Source organism: Equus quagga, chromosome 11 (assembly GCF_021613505.1).
Source record: "Equus quagga isolate Etosha38 chromosome 11, UCLA_HA_Equagga_1.0, whole genome shotgun sequence".
Classification (NCBI taxonomy): Eukaryota; Metazoa; Chordata; class Mammalia; order Perissodactyla; family Equidae; genus Equus; species Equus quagga.
Genome location: NC_060277.1, coordinates 113,339,008 through 113,360,324, shown reverse-complemented (window position 1 = coordinate 113,360,324; position 21,317 = coordinate 113,339,008). Strand labels below are relative to the sequence as shown.

General features: G+C 58.6%; 1 long non-coding RNA gene across 1 annotated transcript; it reads left to right on the top strand.

Moving 5' to 3' along the window:
- The first annotated feature begins 11,531 nt into the window (after positions 1-11,531).
- LOC124246401 (uncharacterized) lies at positions 11,532-12,740 on the top strand. Its single transcript, XR_006890492.1, has 3 exons — positions 11,532-11,801; positions 12,177-12,231; positions 12,491-12,740. It is a non-coding gene; the product is annotated as an uncharacterized LOC124246401 (long non-coding RNA).
- The last annotated feature ends 8,577 nt before the right edge of the window (positions 12,741-21,317 follow it).

The following is a 21,317-nucleotide window of genomic DNA, read 5'->3' as shown; positions in this document are numbered from 1 at the left end:
GTAAAATTTACATTCGCATTGTTGTACGTCCAGTCTTCAAAACTCTTTTCATTTTGCAAAACTGAGACTCTGTCCCCATTAAACACTAACTCCCATTCCCCTCCCCAGCCCCTGGCGCCCACCCTTCTGTCTCTAGGGACCCCACAATTCTAGGGACCTCGTATAAGTGGAATCATCCAGTATTTGTCTTTTCGTGACTGGCTTATTTCACTTAGTGTAATGTCCTGAAGGTTTGGTGTCAGGATTTCCTTCCTTTTCACGGCCCTGGATTTCAGCCAGGATGGGAGTGGCGGAACCCCAGCTCTCCTCACCTGTCGTCCACTGACTGACTCTCTGCCCAGCTGGTGTTGGGGCTGCGCCGTGGCCCCCAGGCAGGCTGGAGGGGCCGTGGTTTCACCTGGGGACCCTGGATGATGCTCTTGTGGCTGTTTCTGAGCAAAGCCATTTGTTCTTTGGGGTCGCTTCTTGAACCCCTGGTGTCCTCACCTCACAGACCTCTGTTCATCGCTCGGCACCTTCTGCCTCCTCTGCCTCCGGGGCCACTTCCCTTCCGCTGCCTCTCTCCACTCCCCCCGCTGTTCAAGTTTCGCTCCTGTCTCCTTGCTCTCACCTTCTCCCGGCCTCCTCTCACCTTCTGTTACCTATTCCAGACCATGCTCCTCACGCGCACATCCCTCCATTATTTATTCAGTGACACCAGCTGCCCATTAAAGGAGAATTAGCTCACAGGTCCTGCCTGACTGAGGCGCTCGGACAGTGAGGTCTGTCACCTTGGAGAGCCGGTGACCGGCTGGCCGGCCAGACGCCCAGACTCAGCATGCCCCTGCCTCTGGGAGCCTCCACTCAGGGGCCCGAGGAGCCGTCTCCGGAGGCTTGGAGGGCAGCTGGGGTGCACTGGGGTGCGTGTGGCTCTGTCTGAGCCCTCCTTGCACGTCTGGGGGATGCCCCACGGCACCCACGGCTTGTCACATGGGCCGCTGTCTGCCGGCTCTGGACTGGCACGAAGGCACCTGCTGCGATGGGTCCCTCCCTTCACCGCTGGGCTGCTGCCCTGAGAACCTCGAGGGGGCGGTGGTGGGCACTGATGGCCCGGGACCTGGGTCACGCTAGCCCAGTCCTGCCCTGGGGAGCTGGGGGACCAGCTCTCCCTCTACCCGGAGACCCTGCAGCCTGCGATGTCCCTTCAGCCCTGAGGCCTCCTCTGGCCTGTCCTGCAGCCCCGGGAGGCCATTGCAAGGACGATGAGTGAAGCACTCCTGTGTCCACCGAGGGGCTCAGTGTCAGGACATCGTTGTACAGCAGCAAGAGCCTGCATGGGTGTCTCCCCTCCGCCTCCTCCTGGGGGGGTCAGCGCCATGGTCAGAGCCACTGCCCCCAGGAGACGAGGTCTTGGGGGTGGGGTCAGCAGCATCCTCTGATGGTTGGGGCAGGAAGTCACATTTGCTTCTGAGCAGGAGACAGAGGGGGATGGAGCAAGGGGACCTCAGGAGACAGTCCTCCTTTCCCACCAGGACCTCCCCAGTGACTCCGAGGGGCACCCAAGACCCTCCCTTTTGTGGCCCTGGCTGGCCAGGTCTGGTCACCCTTTGTCTGGTCTTTGGCTGACCCCTCCCCCACGGAGGAACCCACTGCCTGATGCCCCCCCCCCCCAGCAAAGTCACAGCATCCTTCAGAGCCTTCTGTCCCCACATAGCTGGTCTATGAGGTTTTTACTTTGAGCTTGCTTTGTCATTGTCCCCTAGTTGTTTCGGGTATAAGTCTTTTTGGCTGTTATCCTCCTGGGACTCCACGTGCCTTGGTCCTCTGCTGCCACCCGTGGCCCCAGGGGCACTCAGGACGGAGGCCCGGAACTTCCCTGGAGGGTTTCTCCTGGGTGTGTCCTTATAAGCGGTTTTCCCCTCTTGCTCCAGCGGCTGAGCTCCGCCAGGCAGGGGGAGACGGGGCTGCAGCTGTCAGGGGGCTGAGCCACGGGCAGTGTCTGGGTCTCTCTCTGGTCCCACCACTGGCTCCTCCGTGTGTCTGACCACCTTGGTTGGGGGGTGGTGGCTCTAGGAGGTGCAAAGGTGGAGAGCGGGATGGGACACTGTGGGTGACAGGAAGGTGACAGATGACATTACTGTTTGTCGGGGCTGTTGTCAGAGGACCTTTCCCGTGAGACTCAGAGGACTTGCTGTCTCCAGAACCATCTATTTTGCAGCCTCTTGGTTGCTGTTTGTGCCCTGATAATGAAGGAGGGACATGTCAGGACAGATAAGGAACTTCCTTTGGCCACGCTGGGTGGATGAGGGACAGCCAGCATGTCGCTGCTGGGGCTGGTCCTCCCAACTCATGACCCCCGTCTGGTGACAGGGACAATGTTCCCTTCATGCATGAAGGTCCTCGGGCAGGTAACAACCTTTATGTGGTCCCACGGCCATCCTCACTGGCCCTCCCGTTGTCACCGTCTGCAGCATCGATGACAGTCGGGGACTCCATGAAGCAGGAAATGGGGTGACCTGTGGGGTGTCGGGGGTGTGTGGGCTGGGCTGGGGCTGCAGACAGACGAAATCAAGAGCCTGGGCTCCAGGCCGCCGTGACCCGCCCTGGCCAGAGTCTGACGGAGGATGGAGGGAAACAGCATGGACGTCCGCCCTGAACCGAGGTCCCAGGACCCTCATGAGGAAGGTCCAGGAAAGCTCGTGAGAGGCTGGAATTGAGTCCCACACAGCTTGACCTCCCGACACGGCCACAGCGGGGCGACTCATGAATTTGGGTGCATTTCCTGTGAGCCTCCTCTCCCGCAGCCGTGTCATCTCTGAGGGCCGCTCTGTTCAGCCGACATTTATTTGGCACCTACTGTGTGAAGGGCGGTGGGAGAGGATCTGAAGGGCCATCTGAAGGATCAGGACGTACACGGAAATCTGGAACCACGACATAGCCGGCAGCTTAGCTCAGGGCCTAAGAAAAAGCCAGGGACAGAGAGAGAGAAAACATCAAAGGCGGCTGCTCGTGGCCTCTCAGGACCTCGCGGCCCAGCTGGATGCAGAGAGCGCTGTGCATCTGTGCTCCCAGGACAAGGATGGTGCCCAGAGGACCAGGGCCTTTGGCGGCCGGAGAACGTGCTTTGCCGACTGGGAAGGTTTTCTGCCACCCACGTCTAAACCAGTTTCTGTGAAAGGCAAGATGATGCCGCCCCGTCAAATCCGCATCAGCCGGAGCAAGAGCGGCTCAGGCAAGGAGGCAGATTCCAGCTCAGCCCCCGGGCCCGAGGGCCTGACAGGGGCTGTGGTTCTCAGTCTCTCCGTGGTTTCAGGACCTCTGGGAATAAGACCACGGTGGTGGACTCGCTGGCCAGTCAGGGAGCTCAGGGTGCTGTGGCGGGGGGGAGGGGGTCCCACCACTGGCCCCTCCGTGTGGAGTGAGCAGGGAGATGAGGCCAGGGTGAGAGAGAGATGCGAGGATACGCGCTGGTGGGCCCTGTCCCCACGGGGCTGCCCATGCTGGGCCTGGTGGGGTCAGCAGAGGGGCGCATGCTCCTGAGGGTGTGGGGACAGCTCCGTCTCACATAGTGCAGCCTGCCCAGGGAAGGCCGGTCCACCGCGGGTTTACACCTGCACGTGTCAAGGCTGGGGACCAAGGGAGGATGGGAGGCGAGGAGCAGAGGGACGCCCCTGATGTACCACCCGCCCCCAAACGACCAGGGTGATCTTGTCAGCCCTTCTAGCCCCCCTGAGCCTCGCATTTAGATGAGCCTTGAAGGCTGAAGGGCGGATCTGCTTTCTCACCTTTTCCTCCTTCTAGAGGCCGCCACATTCCTCAGCCTGTGGCATCCTTCCAGCTCTGCTTCCAGCGTCACATCTTCTCTGACCTCCTGTCTCCCTCTTATAAGGACCCTTGTGATGATATTGGGCCCACCTGGATAGTCTCTCCATCTCAGGATCTTTTTTTTTTTTTTCACATTTTGGTGAGGAAGATTGGCCATGAGCTAACATTGTTGCCAATCTTCCTCTTTTTTTTTTTCTCCCCAAAGCCCCAGTACGTAGCTGTATATTCCAGTTGTAAGTCCTTCTAGTTCTTCTATGTGGGACGCCGCCACAGCATGGCTTGATGAGCGGTGTGTAGGTCCACACCCAGGATCCAAACTGGTGAACCCTGGGGTGCTGAAGCACAGTGCACAAACTCAACCGTTTCACCACCGCGTCGGTCCCTCAGGATCCTTAACCACACCTGCAATGTCCCTCATGCCATATAAGGTGCCACATTCACAGGCTCCTGGGATGAGTTCCTTCTCCAATACAATATTGATTTGGATCTGAAAGCCCACAAGGGGTGGAGAGGGAACGAGAGTCGTCCAGGGTGCTGGAGCTTAGTGGGGACTGGGCAGGGATGCCACCCAAGTGTCCAGCCCCTCTAGGGGAGCCCCGTAGTCTTGTGGGCACAGGAACCATTAAAGAGCTATGATGACGCTGTAGATTCCCCCCCACCAAACACATATCCCCTACAAAGAAAGAAGACGGGAGTCAGGGATGCAGGATGTCAACTTCTGCAATAACATTTCCATTATGCCAGGTAAGGTTTGTAGGAGAAAGGATATGTCTTTTTTCTTTTTTTTTTTTTGGTGAGGAGGATTGTCACTGAGCTAACATCTATTACCAATCCTCCTCTTTTTGCTTGAGGAAGATTGTCACTGAGCTAACATCTGTGCCAGTCTTCCTCTATTTTGTATGTGGGGTGTCAAGCTGCTACAGGATGGCTTGATGAGTGGTGTGTAGGCCTGTGCTTGGGATCCGAACCAGCAAACCCTGGGCCACTGAAGCAGAGCGTGTTAACTTAACCACTATGCCACTGGGCAGGCCCCCTGTGTCTTTTTTTCTTTAAAAATGTTTTATAATGAAAGTTTTCAAAACAGTTAAAGATAGACTAGCACAATAAACTCTCATGTGGGGGTTGTCAAAGACTGCCACGCTTACTTCATCCACTGCTGTCTTCGTGTTCTTTGCTGTTCCCGGCCGGTGAAGTATTTTCAAGCCTGTAGCAGACAGACATTCTGTAATTTTGTTCCTATAAACTTCAGAATGCAACTCTCCAAATGTGGGAAACTTTGTAACATAAATACAGCTCTATTTGCACAGGATCGAGATTCACGGCAGATGCCTGGCATCAGCTAATGCCTCATCTGTAACCACGTTTCTCTGATTGTCACAAAGATATCTTTTTGCAGTTGGTTTGTTTACATCAGGTTCCAAACGAGGTCCACACAGTAAGTTTGACTGTTGTGTCTCTTAAATCTCTCTTGATGCGGATCAGCTCCCCCCATTGTCCCCCAGCCATGACTTGTTGCAGAAAACAGATCAGCTTTCCCGCCGATTGTCCCACACATTCTGGATCTGATTGCTTCCTGTGGCGTCGCTTTATCCCCATCTTCCTGGAAATGGAAATTTAGCCCTGGAAGTTTGATTCGATTCAGGCTCATCCTTTTGCCAGGTGGGCTGTGTGTTTCCCACGGCGGCAGACCTGTGATGCTGAGACGGCCCAGCGCTCCTCCGTAACGTCCTTCGCCAGTGGTCTCGTCTGTCCATGACCATCGTGGGAAACTATTATTTCAGGAGACCTTGCAAAATGGTGATTCTCTCATGGCCTCATCCCTTCACAGCGAGGAGCTAGAATTCTCCTGTTGAAAAAAAAAACCTTCCCTTATCAACTAGAGTTATGGGGGTGGCCCTGAAATACAGTTTAAAAAGGGAAATCCTTCATTCTTTTCTTTTAATGAACAGTTTTCAAAGTAGAGAGTTGGGGCCCTAGTTGTTTCCAATGAGGTTTTTGGTTTTTTTCTCTTTTCTTACGTATTTATCTATTTTATGTATTCAATGTGTTTCAACCCATTGCAGGCACTATTCTCCTTTAGGCTTGATTTGCCCCCTCTTTGGCCTGGGATTTCTGATTTTTCCCCTCACAGATGGCCAGTCCGGGGTGCACGTGGCATCAGTGATGGAGGAGGGGTGACTCCCTTTGACAGTGGGTGATGGACGTGCCAGCGTTGGGGAGGGGGCTCGTCCAAGAGAAGCTCTTTCTTTGGGGGGATTATATTCCTGCCAGGTTTGAAGTGGCTGGGTTGGGCCCTCTGATAACCAGCCACATCTAGCAGAACCCCATTAGAGGCCCGGGTTCTGAGAGTCACGGAGCGCAGCGGGGAGAAGGGAGGCAAGGCCCAGCCTCTGGGAATCCCAGGACCAGAACAACCCCCGGCGTCTGTAGTCTCTGATACGTCCACAAGGTGGCACTGTCCAGCCACAGATCCGCCGGCGACTGTCTGGCCGGCCGGCTGGGTCCCCCACAGTGTCCCGTTTACTTCCACTGCCCACCGCCTCCAGCCAGGCCCGGGGACCCGAGGGAGGACAGGGTCCCCTGTGCCTGGCCGGGTGCACCGAGGTGGGTTTGGTGGTGCCGTCCTCAGCTCCAGCAAGTTTGTGCCAGTGATGGTGACACCCACAAAGCTGCTTGGCTCCACCGAGGGCCCCCTCCTCCCATCCTGCTGATGTGGGACACGGATGTGGCTCTTCTCCACCTGCCTGTTCCTACAAGGAAAACCGGCGTTTGCCTGGTTATCTGACTGAGTCTGGGGTCGGGGGGTGGGGGAGAGTTGGGTGTCACTGGACTGAGGTGACGAGTTGGTGGGTGTGCTGGGCATTCAAGGCTCTAGGGCTCCGCCTCTAACCCCAGGAAGGAATAGGGGGTGGTCCAATGCCCTGCACAGTGGAAGGGGACCTAGGGTTCCAGGATGCTCCGTGCTGAATGGGGTGTCAGCAGGAGGGCACCCTCCATCCTCTGGGTAAAGGGAGGCTCTTCCTGGGAGCCCCACGGAGTGGGGTGTGGGGCAAGGCCTTCATTGGCCGCTTGCCCCTGGGGAGGGGGAGGGGCAGCAGCAGTTGGGGGCTCCTGTCCTCCAGCCCTCTCCCCCACCCCCGCTGGCGTCCCTGCTGGGTGCTGTCCTCAGGACTGCTCAGGGCAGGTGGGGGACCAAACCCAGGGGCTGGCACCCTGCACCGCTGGACCTGCCTCAATGTCTGACCCAGAAGAAGAACCCAGGCACCCCCAGGGACCGACTCTCCAGCAGAGAGCGGGTAGACTCTGGTGCACCGCCCTTACCCCTGTCAGCCACTTCGTGGGCGTGGCACACTGGTTCCCTCCCTTCCCCAGAGAGGTGCCAGCACCTCTCACCGAGCAGAACTCATGCACCTGACGTTTCGTCTGGCAGAGCAGTCATGCCACTTGGGGGACGGGGGGGGGGAGGGGCTGAGGTCTGTCTCGCCTCATCTCCCTGGCCTCTCAGGGTGCATTTGCTGACATGCTCCGCCTGACACTCACTGCTCAGCTGCTGTCTCCCAGGAACCCTATGATGCGCAGTCCCCGGGGTGGGCTCCCAAAGGCAGGCCCTCCCCCCGCCTGGGTCGGTTTCCTTCTGAGCAAATGGCCTGGGGCTTTGGGGTTGCTGATATGGGCCCTGAACTTGGCTGCATGGCCTGGGAGGCAGAGGTGGGGCCTCTGAGGTCCCTGCTGCCTCACCAGCCCACTCTGGGGCCCTGGATGGAAGTGAGTCTTCTTTCTTCTCAGGCCCTGGGGGTCCCAGGGTGGGGGAAGGCACTGAACAGCACCCAGGGAGCCCGGAGGAGCAAGCTGAGCAGGGAGCAAAGGCCTGGACGAGGGCTGCCGGGCAGAGGACGCCCCGACAAGGCTGGACCCCTCCTGCTCAGGCCTCGGGTGAGGAGGGCTGTGGCTGCCCCACCTCCAGGTGCAAGGCCCTCCCTGTGCCCCTCCCTCTCCACCCTGTGGTCACGAGGTGGCCATCTTGGAGGTGCCCCCACCCTGGCAGGCCTGCTCTGGTCCCTTTCCCTCAGGAGCGCCCGGTGGGGCTGGTCCAGGAAGCCGGGCCCGGGCCCCACTCCTGCCGGCCGCTCCAGAGGGCCCCGGAGGAGCCAGGAGGATGGCCAGGAGGCGGCCAGATGGCGGGCCGGGAGGAGGGGCTGTGGGGCAGACGGGCCGACTGTCAGGACAGATGGTGGGCCGGGCAGGGGTCCGGAGCCCGCCCCATCTGCTCCAGGCCCCTGGCGGGGCTTTTCTTGTCCACCTGGGGCTGAATTGGGATGAGGCCGAGGGGTGGCTTCGGCCCAGAACTGCTCGTATCCTGCTGGGTCCTCTCTGTCCCTGGGGCTCAGGGCTGGGTGTCCCCACCGGGTGCTGATCTGGGGTCTCGCAACCCCCTCCTGGCAGCTAGGGTATGGCCTGTGCTCAGAGGGCTGGAGGGCTTCCCAAGGGTCCCGGGGGTGTTCAGATAGAGCGTGTGGCACACCCCAGGAACACAGACAAGGCAGACGAGGGGCTTTGAAGCCACCGTGGGGTGGGCTTCAGTCCAGGTGGCGCTGAGAGGCTCCTGGGACGGGCAGATGATAAGCCGTGTCTGTGCCCAGTTGTCATCATCTATGGGGCAGCCACTGGGATGAAGGGCACTGAGTAAGGAGGGGTCACCCTCGCCAGGAGTCCAGGCTGGGGTCAGAGGAGGGGATGGTTGAGCCCACACAGGCTGTAGGACGGGGAGGAAGGCAGGCCGGTGGGCAGGTGCCTGATGGGACCTCGACCTGAGTGCTGCCTGGGACCCGGAGGGACCCTGGGGGGTGGCGCACAGAGTGGGTCCAGGGTATAGAGGCCCAGGGGACCCAAGCCAGCCTATGGGGTCTGTGATGGAGAGGGGAGAGTGTAGACGAGCTTCAGAGGTCCACTCCCCCCCCCCCCCCCCGGCCTGGTTTTATTTTTTGCCTTGCCCAAGCCCTCCACCCCTGTTTCCTGCCCGGTGAAATGTGGGTGACACGTTTTTCTTGCTGAGATCCAGAAATCCAAGTGGAAGCTCTCACTAGCCCAAGAGGGTCTTTGCCATTCCCTGGGAACAAAGTGAAACAGGTGGCACCCTCCCTCAGGCACACCAAGTGACAGTAATGACCCACTGGCCGCCTGCCCGGCTCTGGCGAGCCCTCCCTTCACCACCCGCTGAACACTCACGGGATCCCTCTAAGGAACCGGGGAGGGTCACGCAGCCTGCCCGAGGTCACAGCTGGCACCCATGTCTGCCAACCTGCAGGAATGGAAGCTTGGGGGGGGGTGTTGCCGTCCCTCCCTTATTGGAAATGGCCCCTGAGGGGATGTTTCTCTGCACTATGGAGGAGTGGCCTCCTCCAGCAAGGCGGGACACCCCCCCCCCCCATGGACTCTGAACCTCAGGCCAAGGGTGGCCTGGATGGGAAGGAGGGCCGAGTCTTCCTGTGGTGACCATGCCGCGCCTGCCATGGTGACCTGACCCTGCCTGTCCGAGCCTGCCTCCTGGGCTCCTCCTCTGTCCTGGGCACCCGGTCCCCTGAGGCCGCTGCCTTGACTTACTCGGGCCAGCGCTGCTGCAGCCACCAAGCCCCCTCGGGACCCCCGCATCCCCTTCCTTCTTGCTGCCTGCACGTCTGCCCCTGGAGACCCGTGTCCGGCATCCGGCAATTCTCTTGGGCCCCATGAGCCCAGACCATGGTGGTGACAGCAGGCCCCTGTTGGGGGACAAGAGACTCCCTGGCCGCCGCCTGGGGTTGAGATGTCATTTGCTGGCCACTGGTGTCCTCTGCCGGCCCCTTTCCTGTGTGTCCTGCTTAACCCGGGATCGATTGCCGATCAGGCCCTTCGCTTCTGGCTCATTTTCGTGGCTAATGGCTCTGGCTGCCATTGATCTGCAGCAGAGAGCATCTCGATCAAGCACCTCCTTACCGCGCCTGATGGCGCCTGATATTGTACTTGCCAATTTCCGCGTCCCCAACCGCACACGGCCTCCCGGCCCCGGGTCCTGCCCTGCCCAGCACCCCCCTTCCTGCCCGCTCTGTCCCCTCTCCCCAGGCCTCTCTGGAGGAGGACTTCTCTTCCTCTCACGCTCATCTAGCCGGGTGGAAAAACTTTCTAGGGGGAAGCCTCAGGGGAGGGAAGGAGGGAGGGGGTCATGTCATTTCAGGGGCTCCCACCTGCAGACCTTCCGCCCCCACCTGACCTTGGGGGGAGACTCCTCTGAAGGCCTGGCTCCAGGGAAAGGCCCCTCCCTCGGGACACCCCATCACAGAGCCCTGGAGTGTGCATGTGTGTGTGTGTGTGTGTGTGGAGGGGTGGGGTGGGAGGAGGCCCCGAAGATGGTGCCAGGTGGCCCAGGCAGCCAGGGCCAGGCTGGGCAGGTGTCAGCTCCTTGCCAGGGCTGCGGTCTCTAGACTGGTCGTCACTTGTCTGCGGCCTGTGGAGCCCCCACCCTCAGCGCTCCCTCTGGCGTCCTCTGCTGCTTCTGGTCTAGGAAAGCCGGACCCGCTGCCTGAAGGAACAGGCCAAGGAGGAGGTGAGTGAAGGACAGCTCCTGGCCGGCAGTCTTGGGGGGTGCTCGGCTCCCTCCCACTGTAGCTGGGGCTCCCCGCCCCTCAGCTCTGGTTCTCCCAGCACCCACCATAGCCCTCCCCAAGGCCCACCCCTGCACACCCCACCTGCCCGGATTCCAGGTGCTGAGATGGGGTCTTGGGGCCCTGGGAGGGGGAAGGGCCGTGGGGGACCCAGATTCAGGGCTGCAGCTGCCCCCCCCCCCGGCCTCTGAGGCTGCACAGAAAGGAAGATCCCTTCCAGAAGCATCTCTGCTGGGGAGTGCGGTTGGGCTCCCCCAGCTGTGAGATATGCAAACAACGGCAATTCAGGGGACCCAGATGCCGATGGCTGGGACCAACCTGAGCGCTTCTGGGACCTTGCGCCTAATCTTTCATCAGAGTCCTCTGAGGGCTTGGTAAACACAAGTGGCTGGGTCCCACCCCAGACTGTCTGATTCCATGGGGTCTCTGGTGGGGCCTGAGAATCTGCATTTCTAAGTGGCTGATGCTCCTGGGGATGCCACTTTGAGAACCATGGTGACTGTACTCCTGGAGCTGCTCACGGGAAGATGTGCCTTTTTAGCAACGGTGTGGGGGCCTCACATTTATTTCAGCCTCTCCTGGAAACCAAGTAGATTCCTAAGGGCCGCCAGAGCGGGCGGAGGGGGTGCAGACCCCTCCCTGGGGACGCCTGGGGTCACGCCCTCCCGGGCCGGCTGAGAATCAGGGCGAGGTCTGCTTGCTGCGTGTGGGGACCCCTCGGCACCCTCTGCACGTTCTGTGGCGCGTGCTTCCCTCCCCCGGGCCACCTAGGGTTGCTAGCAGTCGCATCAATGGGCATAAAATATTTACTGAACTCAGCTTCTTGCAAATATTCCTTTAGTTGTTTTCCCTCTGCTGGGAGCAGGCACTGTGCAGTGGCACGTGCTGAAGGATTGGTGTTAAATAATACAGTAAAAACCCCGTGAAGGCCACACAGCCCTGCACGTGTCAGCCGCCTGCCTGGTCAACCCTGTCCCCTGGCCACTCCACCAGCAGACGGGCTGCCACCGGGGGCCAGAGAAAGCCAGCCGAGTAGGGGGGTGGGAGTGGGTGGCTGGGGGTGGTGGTTGAACAGACAATTAAAGGCACCTTCCAAACTCTCCCACTCTCTCTTCTAGAAGCTGCAGGGGCCTTGGGGACAACAAATGAGAAATGTCTAAAAATGTGTCGCTGCTTTATATTTTAATCCCTTTTATTGAAATGTTTCCTTTTTCATAGGTTTTTTTCGGACTGCCATCTTTCTCTCTCTCCCTCTCCTGGAGCTGCAGCTCCATCCCCGAGGCTTTGCTGAGAGCCCGAAAATAGAAACCTGTTCTCATTGGTCCAGGCCCCCCCTCCATCCTTTTGTGATGCCGATGATTGGTAAGTAGAGGGAACCCAAACTCAAACTGAGGGGAAACCAACTTGGGAAAGGGGCTCCGGGGGCTGTTCTGCTCTGACGTGGGAGGGCGTCCTCCTCGTCTCCCGGACACCTTGCAGGTGGGCACGGGGAAGCACGTGGGGCTTCTAGGACCGGGGGACTTGTGGTCACTGTTGTTTTCTTATCCTTCCACGGGGTTCTGTCCCCAGGGGACCCTGCTATGGGCAGAAGGGTTGTGGGGAGTGGAGACAGATGGAGAGAGGGAGAGAATTGGGACTCTGAGAAGCCGGGTGATCAGTCTGAGACCACAAGGGTTTGGGTGTCTAGTGGGCCCTGGAGCCTTGACTTCCTGGCCATCCCACCCTCGCACCTTTCAGAGCTCAGAAGCCACGAGGACCCTCAGAAGGACACCTGTTCTGGAAAGGGTGGCAGGTGAGGAGGAATGGAAGTCAAAGAAGAGAGTCTGGGGAGAGAGAGCCTGGAGGGAGGAGAGGAGAGGAAGGGGCCAAGGAGGCAGGATGCGTGGTGGGGAGGGCTGGACCCATGGATAGCCACTGCCCCTCCCTTCACTGGCCAGCACACAAGTTGGTGCCACGGCCTCTTCTTTAGCCACCACCTTCCCTTTGGCTCTCTCCCCATGCTTTCCAGCGGCTATTATGACATTTGGTGGTATTTCTCTTGCTGAAAGCAGCTTCGAGAGAAATGACTGATTTGTAGCAGACTAGAGAACTGGTGCTTGCTGGCCCAGCAGAGGTACGCTGCCGTGCGGTGAGGGGCCACGTGGCAGAGACCCGAGGGTGGCCTCAGGGAGCCGAGAGCCGCCCCAGCTGGCGGCCAGCAGGAACTGGTGCCCCCGACCGCAGGAGGTGAGCTCCACCAGACAGAACGGCAGCTCTGCCTTTGCAGGAAAACAGCTCCACGGCAGACGGCTCTTCCTAGGCTTCCTTTTGTTTGAATGAACAGAAAATAAATTCCATTTCAGTCAGCAAAAAAGCAACGTGGGTTCATAGACTATTCTAGGTCTTCATTTAAAAGGACAGTGGATCAGTTTCTCCGCATTGTTCTGCCCGCGGGAAGTCACATTCAGGAGGCCCGGGGTCCCGGGCAGGCGGGATTCAGGCAGAGGTGGCTACTGAGACAGGAAGGTCCTGGAATTACTGACTTGTTCTCGGGATGCTGGGCTGGGGAGATCGCCGACAGCCCCGCAGGGTTCCGTCTCACCAGGACCGTTTTCCTTGGTGACCAAGTACTGGGGTGTTAGCAAAGAGCCGTGCTCCACTTTATCTGTCACGGTTGCACTTGGAGCCCGGAGTGGGGAGAGACCAGACAGGGCAGTGGGTAAGCGTGTCAGGAGCCCGGGTCAGGACCTCTCCTTCACACCTGGGTGGCTGTCGGGACCGGCACAGTGGTGACAGCATCGTCCCACTGTTGGGGACAGTGAGGGGGTGTGGATGGGGTTCCGGCCTCGTCCATCTCCACTGCTTGTCTGGACTCTGGTGGAGCCATGATGGCCTCATCAGTCAGCTCACCTCCAAGGGAAAGACAGGCTCTGCTCTGGTTTGTTTCTGGTGGGCACACATCCCCATCACGCTGGTGGCCCGTCCCAGTCCCACTGAGCTGGGTCCAGGGAGCTGAGGGACACAACTGGCCCTTGGACTTAGCGCAGCAGGACTGGCCCTTGTCACCTCCCTGGGGCCAGATCAGGCCTGGCCACAGCCTGTGCACGTACGCACGGGCACAAACAAAGGAGATGACGACTCAGACACCAGCGGCCCATGGAGTCCAGGAAGCACCCAGCGGCGAGATGGAGAAAAATGTCAGAGGAGACACGAGCCGATAAAAAGGATGGAAATGTGCCCCTCTGACTAAGGAAGAGAGAAGTTAGACACACTAGCCCAGAAAAGAGCTGGTTGGGCGGGCCTGTCCACTCTTTCAGGGGAGGAAGGGTCTGGTTTACATGCCTAAAGACAAGAGCAGGAGGAAAGGAAGCTCGGAGGAGCCTGGGGCCCAGGAGGGTCGGGGGAGGCAGAGGCCTCAGCCTGGCTGAGTGGGTTCCCACACTTTTCTCCTCCCGCACCCCCTCCCCTTGCGTCACCTCTGCTTGGACCAGGATCACCTGCAGTAGGACCCACAGGCCCCATCACCATCATCATCCATGCCTTAGCTGACCCGCTCCTGTGTGCTCCCCACGCTGGCACGCCTGGCCTTTCTGCCTGCTCAGCTCCTTCGGGGTCAGCTCATGTCTCCCGTCGTCCATACACCCACTCCCAATTGCTGGGTCCACCCTGACATCTCCCCACTCTGCCTTTCTGGCTCTCACTTTGAGCCCACCCATCACGTCTGCCTTATCTCCTGACGAGATGATCAGGTCGGTGAAGGCCACGGTTCTGTTCCCCACCGCCTGGCACAGCGGTGGCCTCACACACAGGGTCACAGAATTGAATGTCGTGGACGTTTCTTCTCTGCCTGTGACCTCTCCCTCCGCATGGTTCCGTGACAAGCCATCTTCTGGAGAGAACGCATTTCATTTATCATTTATTACTTAGCCACAGTCTGTGGTTCTTTCTGCACCTGACAGATGGTAACGCATGCAATCCTTGCATTGACCCCTAGGAGGAAGGTGCTGTTAGCCCCATTTTCCAGGTGGAGAACCTGAGACCTCGAGACACCTTGTGAGTGACCAGGACCACAGCGGGGGCTTGAACCCAGCCAGTCTGTGCTGTTGGTTCTCTGTGATCACAGCAGCCCGTGCGTGAGCAAGAACTGGAGAACGTCTTATTTGCTTTCTTGGCAGGTCATCTTGTTGCTGTTGCTTTTTTAATTTCCTGCTTTCTCTGAGGAAGCCTCTGTGCCCGCCATCTCGGAAACGTCCCCTCAGCCCAGGGACACCGGCCCCAACAGTTGGGGCCCCGGACCCCCCTTCTGTGAGCTTCCCTAGGTTTGCAGCCAAAACCAGGAGGCCGTGGTCCAGGAGGAGGAGGGGTGCCAGCCCCTTCCTCACAATGAAATGCAGATTTCCCATTAAGAGGCAAGTCTTTATTTCAAAAGGTTGAATAGGATGCAACTTAAAAAAAGACTTCCAGCTGGTTAAATTTAGAGCAGGGGAAGAGGTCTGATCCGGAGCGCTTCTGGCTGGCCGCCCATGGCCCAGCCTTCCGATGGGAGTTGGCCGCGTTCTGCGCTCGCCTCTCGGTATTTTTTCTCTCCCCGTCTGAGTTAGGCAAACAAATGTTGATAGCCTGTTGGCCAGAGCACTGCTTACTTAAAATAAGCTCTTCTGGTTGGGAGGTGGCCAACTGGAGAGGGCTCGTCCCAGCGGACACCCTCTCTGCACGGCGGGCAGGAAGCGCCCAGTGCTGACAGCTCTTTCTTGCTTCCAGTGACCGCAGGGGCCCTGCGTGCAGCTGCTCTCTGGAACCCAGACCAGCTCTGGGCTCCCTATTCCTATGCTCTTGTCCCTGTCTCCCCCTCCCCACTGGGTGTTAGAGAGGTGCACCTGGACTCAGTCCCTGCCCCACGGGCCAGGTGATCTTGGGCAAGTCATTTGGCCACTTGGATATTGCCCAGCTGATCTGACAGCAAGGGAGCTGGCCTAACCCACCTCTGAGGTGGTGTCCAGCTCTGATCTCCCTGAGGGGCCTCTGTCGAGGGGCCACCTCCAAATGCCAGCCCGCAAACCCCAGCGGCGGAGGGCGGGCTCATGGGAGCCTGGACGGGAAGACATGAGGCGTGTGAAGCTGTGTGGTTGGAGAAGCTGTGGCAGTGTGTGTGAGTACGTGCCTGTGCACGTGGACATGCGTGTGTGAGGGTGGGGGCTCTGGGTGATGTGGGAAGATTTGCGCTTGAGGGTCTCATGGCCCTGAGACCTCAAGAATGAAGCAGGTGAGGAAGAGGAACCTGGCTGGGGTGTTGGGAATGATGAAGCCCCCTCAGAGTGGCCTTGGACCAGGGTGGCTGCTCCCCGTCCTCTCCCACCCCCTTCCCTTTCTGCTGCCCCCTCCCCGTTCTTCCTCCTCCTCCCCCTCCTCCCCAACTCCTCCCTCCCTTTCTCTGGCTGCTGAGCAGCAGCTCCGCTGGTCACATTAGGGACCAGCCTCAGAGGCCAGCACGCCCAAAGGTGCACCTGAGTCTGGGAGCCCCGGGCCCTCCCAAACCGCCTGCTGCTGAGTCACTGGATTTCTCCAGGGTGGCGAGCGAGCCTCGAGCCTCGTCTTCCCTTCCTATTCCCCGGACTGGGAACTCCAGCCCTCACGCCCCAGCCCCCCCCCCCCCCCCCCCCGGCTCCTTTCCTTTAGCCTCAGTGCTGGACATAAAGCAGACACACAGGCAGAGCATGATGTGAGCGCCAGAACCCAATTTCACAGCATTTTTGTGCAATACTCCATAAAACTCTGTAAATGTCCCGCAGTCCAAATCGGTCTCTTGATGAGCGCAGGGTGACCAAGGGCAGCCGAGCTTCTGGATTGCGGGGCAGGTGCTGAAGGACCGGCGGCACCAAGGGCCCTGGGTGTGGTGGAGGGGTCAGCCGGGGTCCCAGAGGCGGGATCTCCTCTGGGGATGTCCTAGGGCGGGCAGGGAGGGAGGTGGAGCCCAGCCACGGGGCTGAGGGCCCGGCTCTCAGGACCACCCCAGGGAGCCGGTGAAGCGCCTCTCAGGACGGCTGTCCAAATGGGGCAGAGGGAAACCTGGTCCCACGGCACCCTCCTCCTGCGGCCAGAGGGCAGCTGGCCCGTGCTGCTGTACTTGTGGGTGCCGAGTGGGGTTCTGGGCTGTCCCTCCTGGGGCAGGGGCAGAGGTGCACTGAACAGGGTTTGCCCAAAGAAGACTGGACAGCACTGCCGCCTGCCCCTCGCCCTCTGCTGGAGGGGGCCAAGCCGAGGAGAAAGCTGGGCAGGGAGAGAGGCGTGGCCCTGAGGACCTGGGGCAGCTGCTCCTCTCCACCGACCAGCAGAGGGCGGCAGGGAGCCCCACCCTGAGGCTGTGGGATAGGTGGGAATGAGGAGAGGAGGGGAGCACGGAAGGTGCTGGTGAGGAAGGGCGAGTCCGGCCCCCCAGGGGGAAGTCGGCCAGTGGCCAGATGAGCATCTTCCACTAGCAGTGGGACCAGACATCCCCATCCAGCCAGGTCAGCCCAGGGGAGAGCAGCGCGTCTCATGTGACCTGAACCTCTAGGCAGGAGGACAGTCAGACTAAGAGATCTGTCACCTCCGTGGGCGTCCGCACATTCAGTGAACAGAATGTCCCACGGGGTTGGGGGCACATCCCCCATGAGCGGGTTGGCGTCCACTTCCTGGCTCTGAGAGCAGGTCTGCAGCCCACGTCCACTCTTCCCTTCATTCCCTCTGTCCCATCGCATTAGCCTCTTGCCTTTCCATTTGTTCCTTTCTGCATCATGAAATATGCATGGACACGAAGTGTAAATAATAAATAAGCACCATGTGCCCGTGGACCCACGGCTGGCCCTGAGGCCTTTGGTCCTGCTGCCCCTCCTGGTTTTACTCCCTGTCCCCACACAGGAGCTCTCTTCTGTGTTTTGAATTGTTCATCCTCGGCTCTTCTTTACAGAGGTTTTAACTCCTCTGTGTCTGTCTCTGAACAGCATATTGTTAGCTGTATATTTCTGACTTTATTTGAACAGAATTATGCTGTGCGACTCTTCTGCACCGGGTGGTCATCTTTTTAGCTCTCCGGTGTGGGTTCTGAGATCCACGCGTGAATGTGGTCGACTGTTCAGTGTCGTGTGGACTCCCGCTGTGTGAGTGCACGACGATGCTCCCTTCTCCAGCTAGTGGATGCGTCTTTAATGATTTCAAGCAGTGGTGCTGTAAACATGCACATCTCCTGGTCCCACGGGCAAGAATTCTCTAGAACACTTGTTAAGAAGGGGAATTTCTGGGTCTCGAGGAGGCATGTTTTGAGCTTCAGGAGATGAGGCCAAATTGTTTTCAGAGTGATTGTAGCTTGCTCACGTCCACCAGTGTCTGATTCATCATTGATCCACATCCTCGCCAATGCTCCATACTATTGCATTTAAATTGTTTGATGACCTGTCTATAGAATGGTATCTCATTGTGGTTTTAATTTCCATTTCCGTGTCTCTGATTACTAATGAGGCTGAATACAACTTCACATTTTTATGGCCATTCACATTTCCTCTTATGAAACGCCTTTTTTGTCTTTTGTCCATTTTCCTATTGTCTTACATATTTTTTAAAAATTGGTTTTTGTGAGTCCTAATGCGTTCTGGGTAGGACTCATCCGTCACTTACGCACGGCACAGACACCTCCTGGTTCGTGGCTCATTTTCCCACTTTTTAAATTTCTTTTTTGAGTAAAGTTTAAAATTTTAATGTGGTTAAAATGTCTTAATTTTTTTAAAAAGACTTTCTTGCTGGCCACAAGATCTTAAACCTTTTGCAGTTTCTTTGAAAAACTTTGAAGTTGTTTGATTCACATGTGGTGTGGGGCAGGTGTCCAGTTTCATTTTGAAATACGGATAACTGGGCATCCAAGGGCGGTTTCCAGAAGAGTCCGCCCTTTGTGGCCCATCTGCACGTGGACTCTCACCACCAGGTTTCCATCAGCGTGGGGGGCGGCTCAGAGCAGAAGGCTGACACTGTGCTCTGCCTGGGGGCACGTGGTCCACGGCTGGTGGCACTGGGTCAGTGTGACTGTGATTGCCTGGCCAGCTCTCACTGCATGTTTGTTTCCTGAATGGGAAGGCGTGACCCTATGGGAAGTGCGTTTTTTCTTTCCTTCTCCTTCTCATCTTTCTCCCTCGCGCCTTCCCTCCCTCCACCCTCTCTCTCCTCCTTCTGTTTGAATCTTGTCCTCGAATTTCAGCGCTCTCTCTCTGCCTCTTTCCTTTATGACTCACAGGTTTCAGATCTCTGCTTAAAAGCACAAGTCTATTCAGCTTCAGATCCGAGCTTTAGAAGCCCCAGAAAAGTTCCTCTCCTGTGCTTGGGGTTCATTCATTCATGGGAAGGCCGTTGTGAGCCCCATGGCTTTGGAACTGAAGGTGAGGTCTGGCCAGCTGACCTCTCCGAGCGCCTGCCAGGCAGAAGCCACAGATCTGGAGGCCATCCTGGTCCCCTGCCTCTCTGCTGCCCCAGAAACGAGCCCACCCCGTCTCAGGACAGAAGTTCTTAGCATCAAGGGGCCAATCAGAGCCTGCTCCCTGGCCTCCCAGGGGTCCCGCTGTTTCCCCTCGGGAGCAGCTCGCTGGTGGCATCAGCAGGAGTCACCGAAGGAATGGTCTGTCCCCCCAGGAACTGGTCCTTCCCTCCACGGGGACGTTTGCCTGTGGCTGAGGCCCGTCCCTGGGCTGCCTGCCACCACTGCAGCCCTGGTTTCCGCCCCTCTCCCTCAGGCCCGGCACGGGAGAGCGTCGCAGAAGGGGCGGAAGGCTCTTCTTGTTCATAGAAAACAACCAGCTCATCCTGATTTGCCTAGAATTTTCCTGAGTTTCCTGGATGCCAGGAAACCCCTCCGTGCTGGGCAAACCATGATGGTGGTTCCCCCGGGTTCACTTCATCGCAGTGCGGTAGAAGCAATGCCTTATCCATCTGTCCATCCATCCATCCATCCATCCATCCATCCATCACCCGTCCATCTATCCAAGAAGTGTTTCTTCAGTGCCCGTTCTGTGTCAACAGCACCCTCAGGAATTTCCTCCACTTGCTTTAACGCTTATAGCCCGGCGCCCTTCTCTGCCCCCACCCCACAGCCCCACTGCCCATGGCTGGCGCGAGTCTGACCAACCTTCCGTGCCCCATGATGTGTTAGGTCAGCGACAGGGGCCTGCCTGCCTCCGGATGGCTCTGCCAGGGACATGCAAACCACAGTCTCACCAGCAGAAGAGTTATAAGAACCACCTCATTTCTGGGTTTTAATTGGGACTTTTTGGTTTGGGCAGTTTGCCCCTTTAGAGAGTATAGGTCTCTGCACGTTGGGAAAGCCGGTCTGCACTGAGCCGCGGGCGGGACATTGGCAATAACAACGGGGACGGAGGAGTCTGGTCAGCTCTAACGACAGGGCGGGAGTCTGTGCAGAGCCTGGGCACCCTGCCACGCTCACACTAGGTGGCCGGAGAAGACCCCAGCCAGCTGTCTCTGCCCTGGGGGGCCCAGGGTGTGGCCAGCACACAGAGGCCTCCCAGAGGGCAGGGGAGGCTCCTCGCCCCGTGGAGAGAACAAGAGGAAGCCCTACAGGTGGGGAGTTTTCCTTTTATTCAAAGGGACAACTTGACTCATTCGGTCATTTATAAAGTGTTTACGGAGCACCGACCGTGCGCCAGGAACCACGCGCTGGGCTGTTCAGGGTAAATAGGGTCTCGAGAGGTGGCCCAACCGCAGGGCGTTTGCAATCCAGGGAGGACACAGGACACGCTTACAGCTCGTCACTGAGCCAGGGCCAGAGGAGGCCTGTGGGGGGGGGGGGGGGGGGGGGAGGAGGGAGAGGAGGACCGGCGGGTCAGGAGCCGGGAAGCTTCGGGGCAGCAGGACTGCAGTGGGGAGAGAACTGGGGTGCTGTTAGCACCGATTCACAGCCTCTCCCTCCCACTGCGGGCAGAGCGTGTGTCCCTTCCCCATGGACACCTGCTTGGTGGGGTGGCCTGTGTTGGCCAGTGGGGGGCAGTGGACAGGGCACGAGCAGAGCCCGTGCTTGGATCCTGTCCTCCCGTGAGATGCCGCGAGCAGAGCCCCTTCAGCCTGGGCTTCGGATAAACATGTGTGAACCGGACCTGAGCCCAGCTCAGTCTGGAGTCTGGCTCCTGCGACACACGGCCTGAGGCAGAGCCGCCCTGTGATCCCCTCTTCGGCCTGCAGACGGCGGTCTGCCTGCGGACGGGTCAGGGTGAGGATGAATACTTTGGAAGCCACCAACTGGTGGGGGAGGTAGTTTGTTATGCAGCATTCGGTCAGCTAGCTGACAGGTGCACTGGATCCAGAGGAGGGCTGGAGTTCTGAGAGGTTGATGCAGGGAGAAGGATGAGGGCGTGGTGAGGAGGTGGGGAGAGGGGGGATGGTGTGGAGGGCAGAGTAAGAAGATCTGGACTCTGAGTGTGTGTGCGGGCAGGAAGGCTGGAGAGGGTTCGAGGAGGGGAGAGTAGGAAAGGCACTTTGGAAGCAGGCTGTGAAAGCCTGGGATGGCGTCAGAGAAGACACTCTGCCTCCGTGGTTCCTCTCCCCTTATCACACCTTTTTATTCGAGCTTGCTCCTGAATTGCCATAGTTCTTGGGAAATGAATATTTTCTCTGGGGTGACCACAGGGGCCCACTGTGCCCCCGTCAAACACCTGGGATGTGTCAAGGAGGAGCTTGACCCCTAGAGGGGTCCAGGCTTTTACTTGGTTCTCATGACTCAGCCCTCGGCAACTCCGAGTGGTCCCCTGGGGCCTTCCTTCCAGATGCCCCGCTAAAGGGCAGTGAACACGGAGGCAGGAGCCGGTCGATGAGCTGCCTGGAGGAGAGCGGGACGGGCTTGGGACTCGGCTGGTGGCCTGTGGACCGGAG